Source organism: Peromyscus leucopus, chromosome 6 (assembly GCF_004664715.2).
Source record: "Peromyscus leucopus breed LL Stock chromosome 6, UCI_PerLeu_2.1, whole genome shotgun sequence".
NCBI lineage: Eukaryota > Metazoa > Chordata > Mammalia > Rodentia > Cricetidae > Peromyscus > Peromyscus leucopus.
This window is the reverse complement of record NC_051068.1, coordinates 39,483,020-39,498,403: the sequence shown is the minus strand read 5'-3', so window position 1 is coordinate 39,498,403 and position 15,384 is coordinate 39,483,020. Positions and strand designations below refer to the sequence as shown.

At 37.1% G+C, this 15,384-nt stretch overlaps 1 protein-coding gene across 2 annotated transcripts in view; it reads right to left on the bottom strand.

Annotated features, from left to right (window-relative positions):
* The window catches only part of Mbnl1 (muscleblind like splicing regulator 1), a 173,315-nt gene extending 162,805 nt beyond the window's left edge, over positions 1-10,510 (bottom strand). Inside the window, exon 1 of one of the 2 annotated variants that reach the window (XM_037206628.1) lies at positions 10,388-10,510. The gene's annotated coding sequence lies outside the window, so the exon portion shown is untranslated. The remainder of the gene's footprint in view (positions 1-10,387) is intronic. The other variant, XM_028890589.2, reaches the window with a different exon arrangement.
* Positions 10,511-15,384: the final 4,874 nt, after the last annotated feature.

The following is a 15,384-nucleotide window of genomic DNA, read 5'->3' as shown; positions in this document are numbered from 1 at the left end:
CATTTGTTCTTGTTGTCCCTCACTAACTGACATTGAGGCTGTTAAATCAACTAAAAACATACTTTTCAATAGTCCCTCAGCAATTCACACCCCTCAGTCATTAGTTCAGTCCAACTGATGACTTAAAAGTGACTGTTGAGATTGTCTACATCTCTTGGGATAATTGTAACAATCAGAGGAAATTTATAACCAATACTTAAGAAGTAGCATGCTAGTACTTCTAGGACTCAACAGTCACTGATGCTTTGGAAAGGATAAATGAGGGGACCTCAGAGAGGTTGTCTCTTGGGGCTGGAAAATAACTGTTTCTACTTCATATGCATATAGAAATTAAGGTTCATGATGACCGTCACTATTGTAGAATATTATTTTAAGATGTATTACATTTGTTTATGCTGTGGAACATTTGTTTAATGATGCAAAGATGTGTTGCATTCTTTTGTGTTGCATTTGTTTAACTCTGTGAAGCTGTGTTACTGTGCCTGTCTAAAACACCTGATAGTCTAAATAAAGAGCTGAACAGTCAATAATAAGGCAGGAGGAAGGATAGGCAGGGCTGGCAGGTAGAGAGAATAAATAACAAGAGAAATCTGGGAGGAGCAAGAAGAAAGATCAAGGAAAGAGAGAGAAGAAGGATGAGGATACCAGGGACCAGCCACCCGGCCACACAGTCAGCTATAGAGTAAGAGTGAAAGTAAGATATACAGAAGTAAGGAAAGGAAAAAGCCCAGAAGCAAAAGGTAGATGGGATACTTTAAAGTTAAGAAAAGCTGGCAAGAAACAAGCCAAGCTAAGCCCAGGCATTTATAATTAAGAATAAGTCTCCATGTGTGATTTATTTGGGAGCCCCCCAAAAGAGAAAAAAAAATGAACAAAAACACATCACAAGTCATCAGTGTACATATTTTCAAATGGCTAGGGTGATAGTCAATTATTCTGTAACAATTTCTTTTTAAAAATCTTATGCTAACAAATTTAAATAATTTTTGAACCCTTTTAACTTTTATCAAACTTGACCTATTACAGAAATTAAAGGGCAAAAATGTGTAGTTAACCTCTGAAGGCTAGCCTGTCTTATCTGCAATTCATCTAGTACAATAATTTATCTCCAAGGAAACTTCTGACCTGTGTTGTAATTGCTACTTCTTCTCACACCCAAGTATTTCCTGGCCTGTGTTAATCAGAGAAAATGGATCTTTCAGTGCATTCCTGCCCCCAATTCACACATGTGCACATCATTGCAAATGTTTGCTCTTTGTCTCTTGGCCCCCAATCTATAAGACTCAACCCTTTCTGAGTACCAGTTCAAGAGATTTCTCTCTCATGACACACTATCACCTAGACTCCATTCTGCTTTCTGATATGTCAAGTTCAGTCATGCCCTGGACCTGGCAATGCCCCTTCTTTCACCTTGTTATTGCCTTACATATCATCTTTTTAAAGAGGAGATCTCAAGAGCCCAGCCAGGGCAAATGCCCTTCCCCGCTGTCTTTGTTATTTAACTCTGCTGAGCAGATTGGGCATAGCGCTGTCCTAAGGCCCCTTTGGAAAGTGCTGTACTTAACTGATTTATCCAGTGCTTCGCCCTTCCAGACTGTGGAGTCCTTGAGTGTGGAAACTTGATCTAAGTTATTACTGCTTCCCTGGCTCTAGAACCATGCCCAAAGCACAGGGTTTGGTACATAAATGCACAGAGAGGTACACTTCAAAATGAAAAGCAAGGTATCTCACACGAGTTAAAATCTTCACGTAATGCAGTTAGTGTCACCTAACAACTCTTGGAGTGGGAATACAGTATGGAAAAATGGATCCATATGGCTCCCTATTGAAGTCACAGAGTGTTAGGATTGCTTCTTACTTCTTTGAATTTTCTCTGAAACTTCCTGATCTTGTCTTATCCAAACATCTTATGTAAACGCAAGACTTTTCCTCATCTAATTAAACAGTGCCAGGAATTCCCCTTTAAATAATTGTTTTATTTGTTGAGCTTATAATATAATTATATCATTTAGAGTGTCGGGCTCCAGAGAGCCTTCAGTGTGTCACTGCTGCGCTCTGTATGCAGTGCTCAACTACTTAGGACGTCAGTCTCTAAGTCGGAGCTGCAAATGTGAGCTCCTGCATCCACACTAGAAGTTGGCCTGCTTTCCGTATCCAAAACTAAGCAGAGGCAGTATCATAACACACCACGTGTCCAGCTTGGAGATCAATATGCCAGGATCAAGTTTTGTGACTTTATCCACCAATCCACTCTCTGAACTTTTTTCTTTCTTAAGAAAAAAATGTGAACAATAGCTCTGATTTTACAGAATTGTTGAGGATATGAAGTTAATAATATGAAGCACCTGACAAATGATGGCACAAAAAAAATGCCCAGCACTTCTTCATCATCATCATCATCATCATCATCATCACATCATCATTTGGGGCCTTACAATCTCAAGAGAAGAGGCAGATTCTTACATCTTTCTATACTGCATTTTGAATACACAAGAAAGTCAGTTTCCCTAGAGTAGCTTTGTAATCAACTTCAAAATCAAAACTAGATACAGGAAGTATTACAAAACAACGTGCTTAGTCAGGAAAGCGTTCTGACAGAGATAGGCTTATGGACACCCATGACTTCTAACTGTCAAAGAAAAGCATCACATGGATTTCGTGGTGGTAGGGTGGGGATTAAGTTGAAGGCAGGGGGGAAAGCAACGCAGAGTATTACCCTGCCATACAGGATTCTGAAATGCTGGTGGCAGGCACTGTGAACTTGTTTGTTTTTAGCTCAGTGGAAAAAAGCCAACACAGGAAGAGAGAGAGAGAGAGAGAGGAAAAAAAAACTGAACGTCTTGGTCTATTTACTGTCTCCTGGGACCACAGTTTAGTTTCAGTTCCCTTGACTCAACAAGAACAGTTTCTCCACCTGACAACTGCATGCGAGCTTTGAGCACAGCCATAACCAAGACCTCCCCCAGGCCACCTTGGGACACAGCTATTTCTATCTTGTGTGTTTGATTTGTATATGCAGCTCAAAAATGGTGAAATGTTGGACTTAGTCATCTTTTATCTATGGAGCATGGATTATGTGCTGTGCAATTTACTAGAGACTGGGGGAAGGAAGGGAGGGAAGGAAGAAGGAAGGAGGATGGATCCCAGTGGCATGCATACACTGCAACCATATTTCCAGCAATTGGGAGGCTGAGGTAGGAGAATCATGTCCTAGGCCAATCTGAGCTACATATTGAGGCCCTGTCTCAAGCAAACAACAAAAATAAAAAGTAGAACAAAAAGGTAGAGAGCTATTAGGCAGTCTACTGCAATTAACTAGGTAGCTGGTAATGAGAGACAATGCCTAGGGGGATGTCTGAGCTGAGATGTGAATAAGCTATTGTGTCACAGCTTATGGGAAGAACATGCTAGAGAAAGAAGAATGCATATGTGAAAGAATCTTTGGTCAGTAATTAGCTGGGAACATGCTGTGGTTAAAAAATGAACAGTAGGGCCAGGAAATACTCAGAGCAAGCTATGAGGAAGGGCAGGTAGGTAGAAGTCAAGACACAGCCTTATCTAGGATTTCAGATTTTTTTCCTAATGAGAAAGGAAACCATTTAGAGAATTCTGACCAGAGAGTAGTGTGGTTTAATTTATAAATTTTCAGGCTGTGCTGGCAGGCACACAAGAGTGGAAAGAGTTTCTTAGGGGGCTAGGAGAGCAAAGGCCACATTGTATTATACTGTCCACAGGGTGTGGAAGGAGAGCCCACCCAGACTTGCTTTGGACCTAGTTCATAGTCTTATTGGTAGGTAGAGAACAGATGAAGATAAGGACGTCAATCAACTGAGTAACTGGGATGGGGTGCTGATTAGTGACAATTACTCTGGCTGGGGCAGAGAGAAGGATGGGAAGGGAAAGGTTCCATTGGGGAGGATATTAGAATTATGATTTCTGTTAATATCTGAGTGAACAAGTTAATAGTCATTTTGAAATATGAGTCCAGACATTGGAAGACAGTTAAGGAATGCATTTTTCCTATTATTTAAAATCAATAGAAAGTTAAAAAAGAGAAATGAGCATGTACACAAAACCTGGGCCAATGAGCTTGGAACATTGAGACTCAATGAGGATATTGGAAGAGAAAACACAAGTGACTTAAGATTGTAGTCAGTAAGTAGATAAATGGAAGTTGAAAATGAATCTTTGTCTTCCTAACACACACATTAGGTTATGTTTATAGTTATAAGTTCATGAGTAGATGATGGGGAAGTCTTAGTAAAGGGATGTTCTAGTGTTACATACAAGATGACAGATTATTCAGTGTGTATAGGATGTACAGATTTATGATTTCTACTTTTCTTCCTTACAGAATGGTTTCTGTAAATGTGATTCCATGTGCATATTCAACATTAAAAAAAACTGTGGCATGATAAACCTATATAGTTTTCCATTATGGTTACTCATTACAGATAATCACTTTATTTTCTGGAGTTTTCTTTTTTGCAATATCAAAATAATTTGAGCTAATATAAAATATAAATTTATCAAAATTGAAATAAAAAAATAATAAAGCCCAACAAATAACTCAAGCAGGTGTTGCTGAATTCTATCCACAACATTTAAGTCAGAGTGTGATGAGTTAGTAGTAGAACTGGCTGTGGCAAGTTATTCTGTACAGTTAACAAATCAATGAAAGAAAAAAATGAAATCAAACAAAAAATAATGTAAATGTTTAAAAAATACTCAAAATGGAACTGAACGGAAACAAACTTAATTAGTAGTATAGTCACCCTGATTGGGAAGGAAGCAGGAACTGGAAGGAAGCTCTGAGCCAAGGAAATTGCACACAATTATTTGGTGATATTTGGGAGGACTGCTAACCAGTACACAGAATATCTGAAAGTAGAAATTCTGAAATGATTCTACCTATACTGTATAGAACTGGGTCGATACATAAGCTGCCAAGGTTATCAGGCCATAGGGATCTCCCCATGGAAGAATAAACATACATACAAAGGAGAGGATAAGAAGGAGTCCCTAGGAAGATGGATTTACCTAATGAATCAGGATGAGTTCAGATTACCCAAAATATATAGGAGTGGATGTGAAAATTTTCACATATGTATGTTGATGTATGCATCTCTACTTACATGTTTGTGTTTGCGTATGTCCATATACATTACTATATTCTGCAGAAAGGGTCACAAAACCAAAACATTCAAGTGTCAGGGACCATGTCTTGTAGTGCCACCAACCAAAGAAATGGTGAATGATTCTAGTAATCCAACTGGATGGAAGCTGTATCAGTTTAGGTTAACTTTTCATGCTAAAAGAAAAATCTCACTAATCTGGTAGATGAATGCCATAAGGACCTAGAAACCAGAATGAATGGAGTTCTGCTGCTCAAATGTGTACAATTTGACAGCAAATAATTTAGGCAATAAAGAATTACAAGTCATGGAAAAAGCTGGAAGTTCCTTGAGCCCATACCAGCAACATAGATCAAAACATAAATGAACAAATGTGGAAGATTCTTTGGCCTACGGTAGCTTGGAAACGTCAGGTAAACATGGAGGAAGCACCACAGTTGGAAGATAGTGTCTTTGCAAGATTAGGACTTGTTAAACTTCACCATAAAGATTGCATTAGAAAAGAATATCAGTAAATATGTTCAGGGGAACGTTGTCACTGTATAGTGGGGAAATGCAGGCATTACCTCGGGGAGGCAGTAATTTGACATTGTCTGTGCTGTACACGAGAGCATATGTGACTGTCCACGTGTTAGCATGAGGGAAAACCCACAACTCTGCAAGACTCCAGCAGAAATGTATAGCCACCCCAAACAGAAGGTGGTGTCAGAAAACGTATGACCACCCCACACAGGAGGCAACATCAGAAAAACACTGCACAGAAACATGCTAGCAAAATGAAGATTATTTGGATAACAGCTATGTACTGATATAAAAATCTATCAGAAGAGATTTTGAATACTTTTCCCATAAGGAAATAATACATATTTGAGATAGCTATGTTTACCCTGATTTGAAGATCACATGATCTGTTCTTGTACCAACACCTTACATGTAAGACATTTCTTAGATGTGTACTGTTTCTGTTTTATACATCAGTTAAATATCCTTGTTTTACAAAAATTTTAAAAGGTGAAGAAAAAGTGTTGGTGAAAGATAATATCATTTAAATTGTTTAGTTTTACCAAAGATAATGATGTGCATATTTTCCAAACCAAAGAGAGCAAGGAGGCAAAGCTTTCAGCATGATGACTGTTAGTTGCAATGTTTAGTATCTGTGAAAACTGCCAAGAAAGTAATATTGAGTGTTTTAACAATAAAATAAAACAAAATAAAATAAATGTGGAGTAATGTATATGCTAATTATATAGAGTTACCCATTACTATTATATGCATGCTTCAAAACAATATGTTGTGCACAATAAATACATGCAATTTTATTTGCCAATTAAAAAATAAAAAGAGAAGTAACAATTAAATGTGACTATCAACTCTAGATTGAATTGGTCACCGGAAGGGATAATATTATAAAGACTATTATTAAACAACAAAACTAAAATAGGGACAGAGATTGGATAAAAGTAGACTGCAGATTTACGAAGCAAACATTGTATATATGTGCTAAGAGAGACTACATTTAGGATTGCACACAGAAGTAAAGGGTCTTGTGCTCAGTCAGAACAAAGTGAATAGCTACAGAAAGAAACATGCATTATGAGACAAAACAGTGTAAGATGCACGGATACCCATTAAACTATTTTATGACATTTGGGGCTTGAAATTATTTTTATTTTCTGTTTTCAAGGCAAGCTCTTACTTTGTATCCAAATGTGGCCCCAAACTCATAGCCTAGGCAGCCTCAAAAATTATAGTAATCCTCTTGCTTCCACCTCCCCTGTGCTGGGATTAGAGGTGTGAATCACTATACTCAAACTACAACTTTGAAAATAAGTTAAAGTTAAAAAAATAAGCAAAAGTTGCTGGGGAGTATTTGAAACAGGTAAACTCTCTTTGCTTGGCAGCCTTATCATCGTGAAGAGTGCTTTTGTTGCTTTTCTCATTCAGATCTGTCTGCCATGAAAGGAAAGGATGAAATAACTTGCTTAAAATTATTTCCTTGTGAAAACACCAATGAAGTGGATTAAGGTGAACTCACGAGCTTCCACAATATTTATCCAGAATGACAACAAGCTGTAATGATGTTTGCAGAGACCACATGACTGCACTTGTTCCCAAGGTGAAAGGAATTTCAAGGATGTGGTAACAACAGAATAAAGCAAAAATAAAGACTTACAATAAATTACCTGTAAATGAAATGTTAACGCAGAAAGAAACCTGTTCCCATCCAGGTACCCACAGCAAAAGGCTAACTTTATTCTCATTAACTTACGGCAGTTCTGAAATTATTAATTCTAATGACATTTCCCCTTAAAATTTCATTTAAAAATAAAAAATATTTTTCTCAATAATAGTAAAGGACAAGGTATATCAAATAAAAAATTACAAGCCGTTTTCAGTTTTTGTTTACAACGATAAAAATAAAACTGGAAGGAAAATGGACAATATTAAATCTAAGAACCAAATTTTAGTTCAGGTAGCATATTAAAAGCAAAAAAAAAATAAAAACTAAACAGCATAAATGTCAGGCAAGTGAAGGAAATGTAACAGTCATTCTCAAAAGAAAATTTACATTTTTAAAATGTAAAATCCAAGAAATCATACTTCTAACTTTTTTCCTACAGCACAGATGTGTAAACGAGACTGTATGTCATTGAATCTATAAAGATGGATATATCCAGTAACAAAATGCGCTTGCTTGTATCTTTTATTTTTACATAAATAATTTCATAAATTGATATGCACATTCTTTGAATGCATTTATTCATACTGTACATTTTTGTACATATAGTAATTTTACCATTTATTCAGAACATGTTTATATATATATAGAAAATATAAATATGTTCTATTTGTCACTTACTTGTAAGTTACATTAATAACTCATAAGAAGCAGGGCACTCTCTTTCATGGTGCGCAATTTTGGGATGGTCAGTGTGTGAAAGAAACACCTACCCACTCTGAGCTTCTCAGTATCAACTCCACCTGGGCTTCTTCAATCATCTCACATATCCCTGAAGCATCTCCCATTTATTCCAGAGCCAACTAGGTCTTGTCAAGATTTGGTTTACAGCAGCTCTGCAGTTTCAACAACCATTCATATCTCAAACAATTGTATCACATGAATGAAATATAATGAAGCGTCAATATGTGTGTGTGTGTATTTATCTTTGTTAAAAGCCAAAATTTGTTTTCGGAAATATGTTACTTACAATATTCTTTCTAATTCCACCGAAAGCATTTTGACTTGGGGACAGACTCTAAATGCTCTGATTTAGCGAGTCTCTGAGAAAAAGAAACACAATGCTAATATTGTCCAGAATGTCCCTTCAACATTTGAATGTCTCCTGGAAACAATCAGTCAAGCACTCATGTTTCCTGTCCGTAAATAGATTGTTTTCAAAGAAGAAATTCTAAACTCATTTTCCACAATTTAGAAGCAGGCTGCTAACTCAGACTTAGAATAATTCACATCAACAACAAATCTGTCCTGCCAACAAGACAGCATGTTCTCTACGGCCTTTATTGCCTTGAGTTACAGTGGTGATCAACTTTCTCTGTAATTTCCTCATGGTTCTTATCCAACATGCACTGTAATGTCACAGAATGTATAGCATACTCACAATACTTAGTAGTTCATGATATCAAAATATCTTATAGTTAAATGTACAGATATTTAAAAATACGGGTATTGATAAAATAGACGTTAGAAGTAGTATTGCTGTGTTAACATAACCAAGTTCGGATAGAAGTATTAGTGAGTTAGTATGTGATACTTAGAGATGAGGAGGCACAATGTTATAGGATTCTAAACTACCAACTTACTTAAGTTTTCGCTAAAATGTCCAACTGTCATTATCAATTACTTCCCTGAATTTACAATGCTAAACATTTGTTTCCTGACTCCATTGTAAAGAAAAAAAAAAGTGTCTATGGTTAGAGTCCAGTGTGTGAAAATAGTTTTAAACAGTCAGGAGGTACCAGCGACTGCAACAGAACCAGGAAGACATCATTGCTCAGAAATACTGCAAAAACAAGATCCAGCAAGAAATGAGATAGTGGGGGTTTTCGTTACTGGAGGCCATGATTGTCTGCTTTAAAAGTAAAATTAAATGTGCTCTCCGATAGGCAAGTCTAGATGTTTGTTTTCACAAATCTCAAACAGTGGATGTGTAATGCATCTCATTTTCTTCTGTTGTTTAAGTCTTGCGAATTTTCACAGGCAAACCATGCAACCCTCAAGTGTGTAACTGAACAGCGCTCGTGAGCGCCATTGTCCTCCCTAAACCGTGGTTGTTGACTTCAGTGTGGTATAATGTTTTTAGCAAAACTTAAAAAAACCAAGATGTAAGAAAAGGCAGCTTGCTTTTATGCGTTGTTATACATTTAACTTGGACAAGAAGCTTCTGACACTGGCACGAATGGGAAAGGGCTTCTTCAAGACATAGACGGTTTTAGGATTTGCCGCATAAACCTATGTAGTTTAGTTTACAATTACTAATATAAATTATCTTTGTTCTAGTTGTTTTTTTTTTTTTACTATATTAAGTATAATAAACGCAAAGTGCTCTTATCAGGAAACTTAGATTTACCTATTTAGACTTTAAACTCATGCACTAGATTTACATTTCAAGTCATTTTTCAAAATTTAAGTGTCATAATTTAATAATATGAAAAAATCCCAAATACTAAATGTTAAATAACATCATTTTTATGGTGGGTAAAAAGAAATGGACTTTTTAAGAAAAATGTTCAATAAATGAAACATAAAAAGAATAAGAGACTGTGAGAAGACTTATGAATGATAGGAATCAACTGGAGGGAGGAAAAATAAACATTCAAACTTATTACTAATCTAAAAGTTTATCCAGCAGTTAGCTGTGTGTTTGTGTGTGCAGTTTAACCTATAAATAAGGAAGGTAGTTTTTTATTTAGTAGCTAAAATAACTTTCAGAACAAAGAGAACTTTAATTTTTTACAGCTTAGTAAAACCCTATATGTGAGGCTAAAACTTAGTAAATTGATTAAACTTTCTTCATTTAAAATTTTTACTCTCACAGTTAGCAAGAAGCCTGCCACGGCCATACAGTTTGTAAGAAAAAAAATTTTTTTTTTTTACTCTTTACGTGAGAGGAGTACCAGGCTTACGCAGGCTAGTTTGTGATCTGACCAGCATTCATACCGTTATATCATTGGCATAGAAACAGAAATCCAAATAATAAAAGGAAACGCAGCAAGTACCAGGTTCTTCTTACCTCTGGGCCTTGTTTATAGTCGCCGATCTATCGGCCCCGTTCCTGTTTGAGGAGCAGCACCTCAGAGAGCTCTGCTCTCTGCCAGACTCTCTTCAAAAGTGCCAAGAACATCGAGCTTTTGCTCTGCAAAAGGATAGTGCACAAAAAAAGAGGAAGTTGCAAAATACCAGTCATTATGCTTTATAAATTCTACAAAGCAGAGAAATTATTCACGAGGCCCTTCTAATCATAAAAAGTGAACTATAATTTGTGCATCTGTTCATATATAATTAATGCATACACATATTTACTTAAACAAATTTAGAGAAGTCTAGTTATTGAAGTCTATACTCTGTCAAGTAGTGCTCACTTGTGTAAGAAAATAGCTCCTTGTGGCTAAATAATACTTACAGAAAAACAAAACCAGTAGAAAAAAAATGCTGTTCTGTGTAAGAGACGGTGGGATTGGCACATGGCACATAGGCTTGCTTTTAAAGATCTAATTAATTTAAAGTCATTGCAGTATGACCCACGTGCACATCACACTACAGGAGAAAGAGGGGTGGGGGAGGGAGAGGAAGAGGAACAGGGAGAGAGAAAGAGACCATGTTAGCTAGCACATTTTCCCAGAATTGGGGTAGTGGTTCTTTACCTGTAAGTCTTAAACTTCCTTTCTCATGGCAGTGGTCTGTTACATGTAGATAAAGCACTGCAAAAATGAAACTGTTACTTATCCACAATCTCTCACAACTTCAGCCACAAGAGTGAAAAACAGGCACAGAGCTTGTATCGATGAACATGTAGGTGGTTAAGTCTCTTACCAGTTAGGAGAGTAAATTGAATATCTGAAGGAGGATGGCTGAAAAAAAAAAAGTCATATGTTTACAAATATTAGGAAGGGCTGGCTAATCAATGCAGAAACTGTAGACAACTGCTATAAAAGTCTCTCTATGCAGATGGCTGTGCATATTTCATATATAGAAACATAGATGCACATTTCCCTCAGGTCCAGTCTGACAGATAGTAAAAGCCAATGGGTAGCCAACCAGTAGCACTTCCTCCCACCTTCACTAGCTTATTGGGGAAGAGAAGGAGGTGGATTGCAAGAACAATACAGGAATTATACAAAGCTTCACACACTGCAAGAACCACTTTCTGTACTTTAGAAACCACCATTCTGAGGACACCACATTAAGCCTTTTTTGTTTGTTTGTTTCTGTTTTTAAAAATAATTTCTTTTCTTTGTGGATTATAATGTAATTGCATCATTTCCCCCTTATGTTTCTTCCCTCCAAACCCTCCCATATCCCCTTTCTCGCTCTTTATCAAGTCCATAGTCTCTTTTTTGTTGTTATATACCTATATATATTTACTAATGTATATCCATAAATACTTAGGTGTTACCTGCATAAAATTACTTGTATGTTTTTGGGGACAATCAATTGGTATTAGATAACCAATGGATGTATTCTTCTCTGGAGATGACAATTTCTCTAGCTGACAGTAATCCTTAGTTCCCTGTAGTTCTTTGGGTAGGGTTGCAATGGCTAAATGTACACTATAACCCTGTACCTATGGCCCAGAGATCCCTGCAGAAGAGGGCAGAAAGATTGTAAGAGCCAGAGGATCAGGGAGTTTCCTGGGAGATCTTGTCTCCTAGGAATGTTAGAAGCCACACCCATAAAGTCTCACCAACCTCACTGCCAAAACTTGAGTAGAACAAAGACAATAATAGACATGCTAACATGGATTGGGGGAAAGCCCAGGAGGCCTCAACCCCACACCCTAAGCTTTTTACTTAACTGTGTGGTCAAAAGACTGATGCACTGGGGAATGGTTAAAAGTGGAAACATTTTGCATATTACTTATTCACATATTTAATGTGAATTGGCAAGAAGTAAAATCAAATAAGCCAAGCTAAAAGAGTTGCCTGCAGTGAAATACCACAAAAAGAAAACCAACAGACAAAAAAAACCAAAAAAAAAACAACAAAAAACCATCCAAAAACAAAAAACAACAAAAACAAAACAAAACAAAAAACAAAAAAACTACAAACAATAACAGCCTACATGTCATCATCTAAAATTTGATTTGAATTCTTCAGTGAAATCCTATAGAATAGTCCAAGAAGGAAATGCCACTGATGGGATTCATTTATGCTTAGGTGACTTTTTTTTTTTTCTTTTTTTTTGCCACGATTCTGTGAGTAAAGCAGAAGGTTCATATGGTCCTAAAAGCCAAGCCTTACCTCCTTAGTACCTGTGGGCACACTAGTATCCCCTCATTTGTGGTCTCCCTATCTAATGTTTCAGTTACAAGTGTCAAGTACAGTTCAATAACATTATATGGAAAATTGCAGAAATGATATATAATTTTAAATTTTCAGAATTCTGTAGCATGATAAAATCTCATGCCAGACTGCCTCTTATTGTGTAGAACATGAATCACCTGAGTGCCTGGTGGACCCACATTGTGGGCATGACCCTCCCCTAGTCAGTTATTATCCATATGTGTTCTCAGTGCCTCTGTCACATTGTCCTAGGCCCTACACTCAAGTGACCCATTTTACTTAACCATGACCCTAGCATTCTAGAATAGTGATACTCTACCCACTTTAATGCACCAAAGAGAAGACATGAAACACACTTTCTAAAGGAAAAGGTGAACATTCTTGGCAATTCGAGAAAAAAATAAATGTCATGGTGACATAGATATGGTTCATGGTAAGGGCACAGGAAACATTGGCATGAGTAGGGTTTGGTACCAGCTGCTCTCAGGCCTCTGCTGCGGGGAAATCTGGAAATATATCCCCTGAAGATAAATGGGTAGACCACTGCAATTATGTACCTTTTCATCAGCACTGGTGTTCCCTTTATCTGAGAGGTGGGTATCCAGGCTTCTCCAGTAAGTACTTTATTAAGGTAACTGTGCTTGAGGTTCTGCCAGCTTCACGGCTTCTCTTGACTAACTTAATCCCAATTATTGCTCTCTTTTTCTTCCTCTGAAATTTTTGAGGTAATTGGCAACACTGATTCTCCTTGAACCCTCTCATCTTTCTTCTGTATTTGTGTCAAAATATAACATACCATTTTAGTCATTTTATGGGTACAGTTCAAAGTCATCAAGTACACCTACATTGTGGAATGTCAGCACTATCAAACTTCAGAACTTTCTCAGTGCTCACTCAACAACCTGCCCTTGCTCCCTCCCCACACTCTAGGATTTGACTACTTCAGGTCCCACAGGTAAATGTACTCCTGTGATCTTTGTCCCCTCCCCCTGTGCTTGCCTTATTTCATTCAGGTTCATACGTTTCTAGCATCTGACCAAGTTATCTTCCCCTTTCAAGGCTGAACAGTGTTCTGTTGTATGCCTGTGCCACATTTTATTCATCGTCAGGGGACAGTTGAGTTGTTTCTTCCTTGGGCTATTATGGATACTGCTGCTATATCCACTTGAGTTTCTGCTTCCAGTTCTTTTGGGTATGCATCCTCGAAAACGTATATCATATGACAACGCCATGGTTAATGTTTGGACTGAGTGGCACACTATTAAGCCAACCTCATGTCATAGTTCTTCTGCATTTGGATCCCTGCTTCCTCTTATTCACTAAGGCTCTTTGCTAGGCAGGAAATGAGCTCCCTATTGTCAAACTGCAGTGACATTTAAGCCCTCTTTTGCCATCTCTTTTCAGCACATGCCGTCTACTGACCACTTCCTCTCCCAGGACACACTTTCTGAGCTTTGATTCTGAGCTTCTCCTTCACCTCCTCTGACTGAGCATCAACTTCTCTGGTTTTCTCGTTGGAGCTTCTAGCTGTGCACCTACTAGATTCTGCTTTCTTGGAGTTTAGTCTGTTGGATTTCCTCATCCCATTGTCTCCTTGACACATTTCTACTTGCAGTTTCCATTAACAAAGACTAGCAAATGCTAAATCTTTCCTTTCAAAATAGATGTTTTCCTGAAGAAGTTTTGATGTTGCACGATTCCCTGTGATCTGGAGGAAAAAAAAAAAAGAAAACAAAGATCAGTCTCTGCTGTCCTTTAAGGATGACAAATCCACCATCACTTCTGTGTCATTTTCTCATCTGTAAGGGGGCCCTTAAACATTCACCTGAAATATTATTGGAAGATTATAAACCATAAAGTACTTTCTTATCAACTGTAGTATAACATGAAGACAAAACCAAAGTCCATTTGAATTCTCTCAGACATTGTTTTTCTACCCATGATGTGTAAGCACTATGTATATATTTGATTTATGGCCATACCACCCCAAACACACACTATCTCATCTAAAGTATATATTTGATTCTTGCTATCTGTTCCTATACAATTACACCTAAATATTTATAACATATACCAAATTAATTTGTTTTGTGAGATGATTTAAAGTAACATAAAAACATCATTGCATGTTTTCACATTGTGTCTTTTAAAACATAATTTGAAGATATTTTTAAGATTTTTTGTGCGTGTATTCATGTGTGGACATCTTTGTACAGATATGCATAAGTGGAGGCTATTGATTGACAATCTATGCCTCACCCAATACCCCTCTGCCTTTTCTTTTGAGGCATGTTCTCTCTCTGAATCCAAAGCTAACTGATTAATCTAGAATAGATCCCAGGAAACTCCCAGGGAGCATCCTCCCCTTTGTTAGGATTATTTTGTACCTGGGATCTTTAGATTCTGGGGCTTGACTTTGGGTCCTGAAGCTTACAGGACAAGCACTTTAACCAACTAAGTAATCTCCCCAATAGCTCTTGAAATAATTTAGATATGGATTTTCCTTATTGGCTGAATTTTACAATTCAAAACAGTGTCACAGAAATAGCATCATGAATGCCCCCCTACCAAAATCACAATTCTTCCTACTAGGAAGATATAGGAAATAGGATTATTAGGACACATGTATGTAAAATTTAGTTGTCCCTGCTATGCCACCCTCTCAAAAAGGGCTTTAAAACATAAACTGCCAACAGTTTTTGATCTTCCATGCTGTTGTTAATATTTG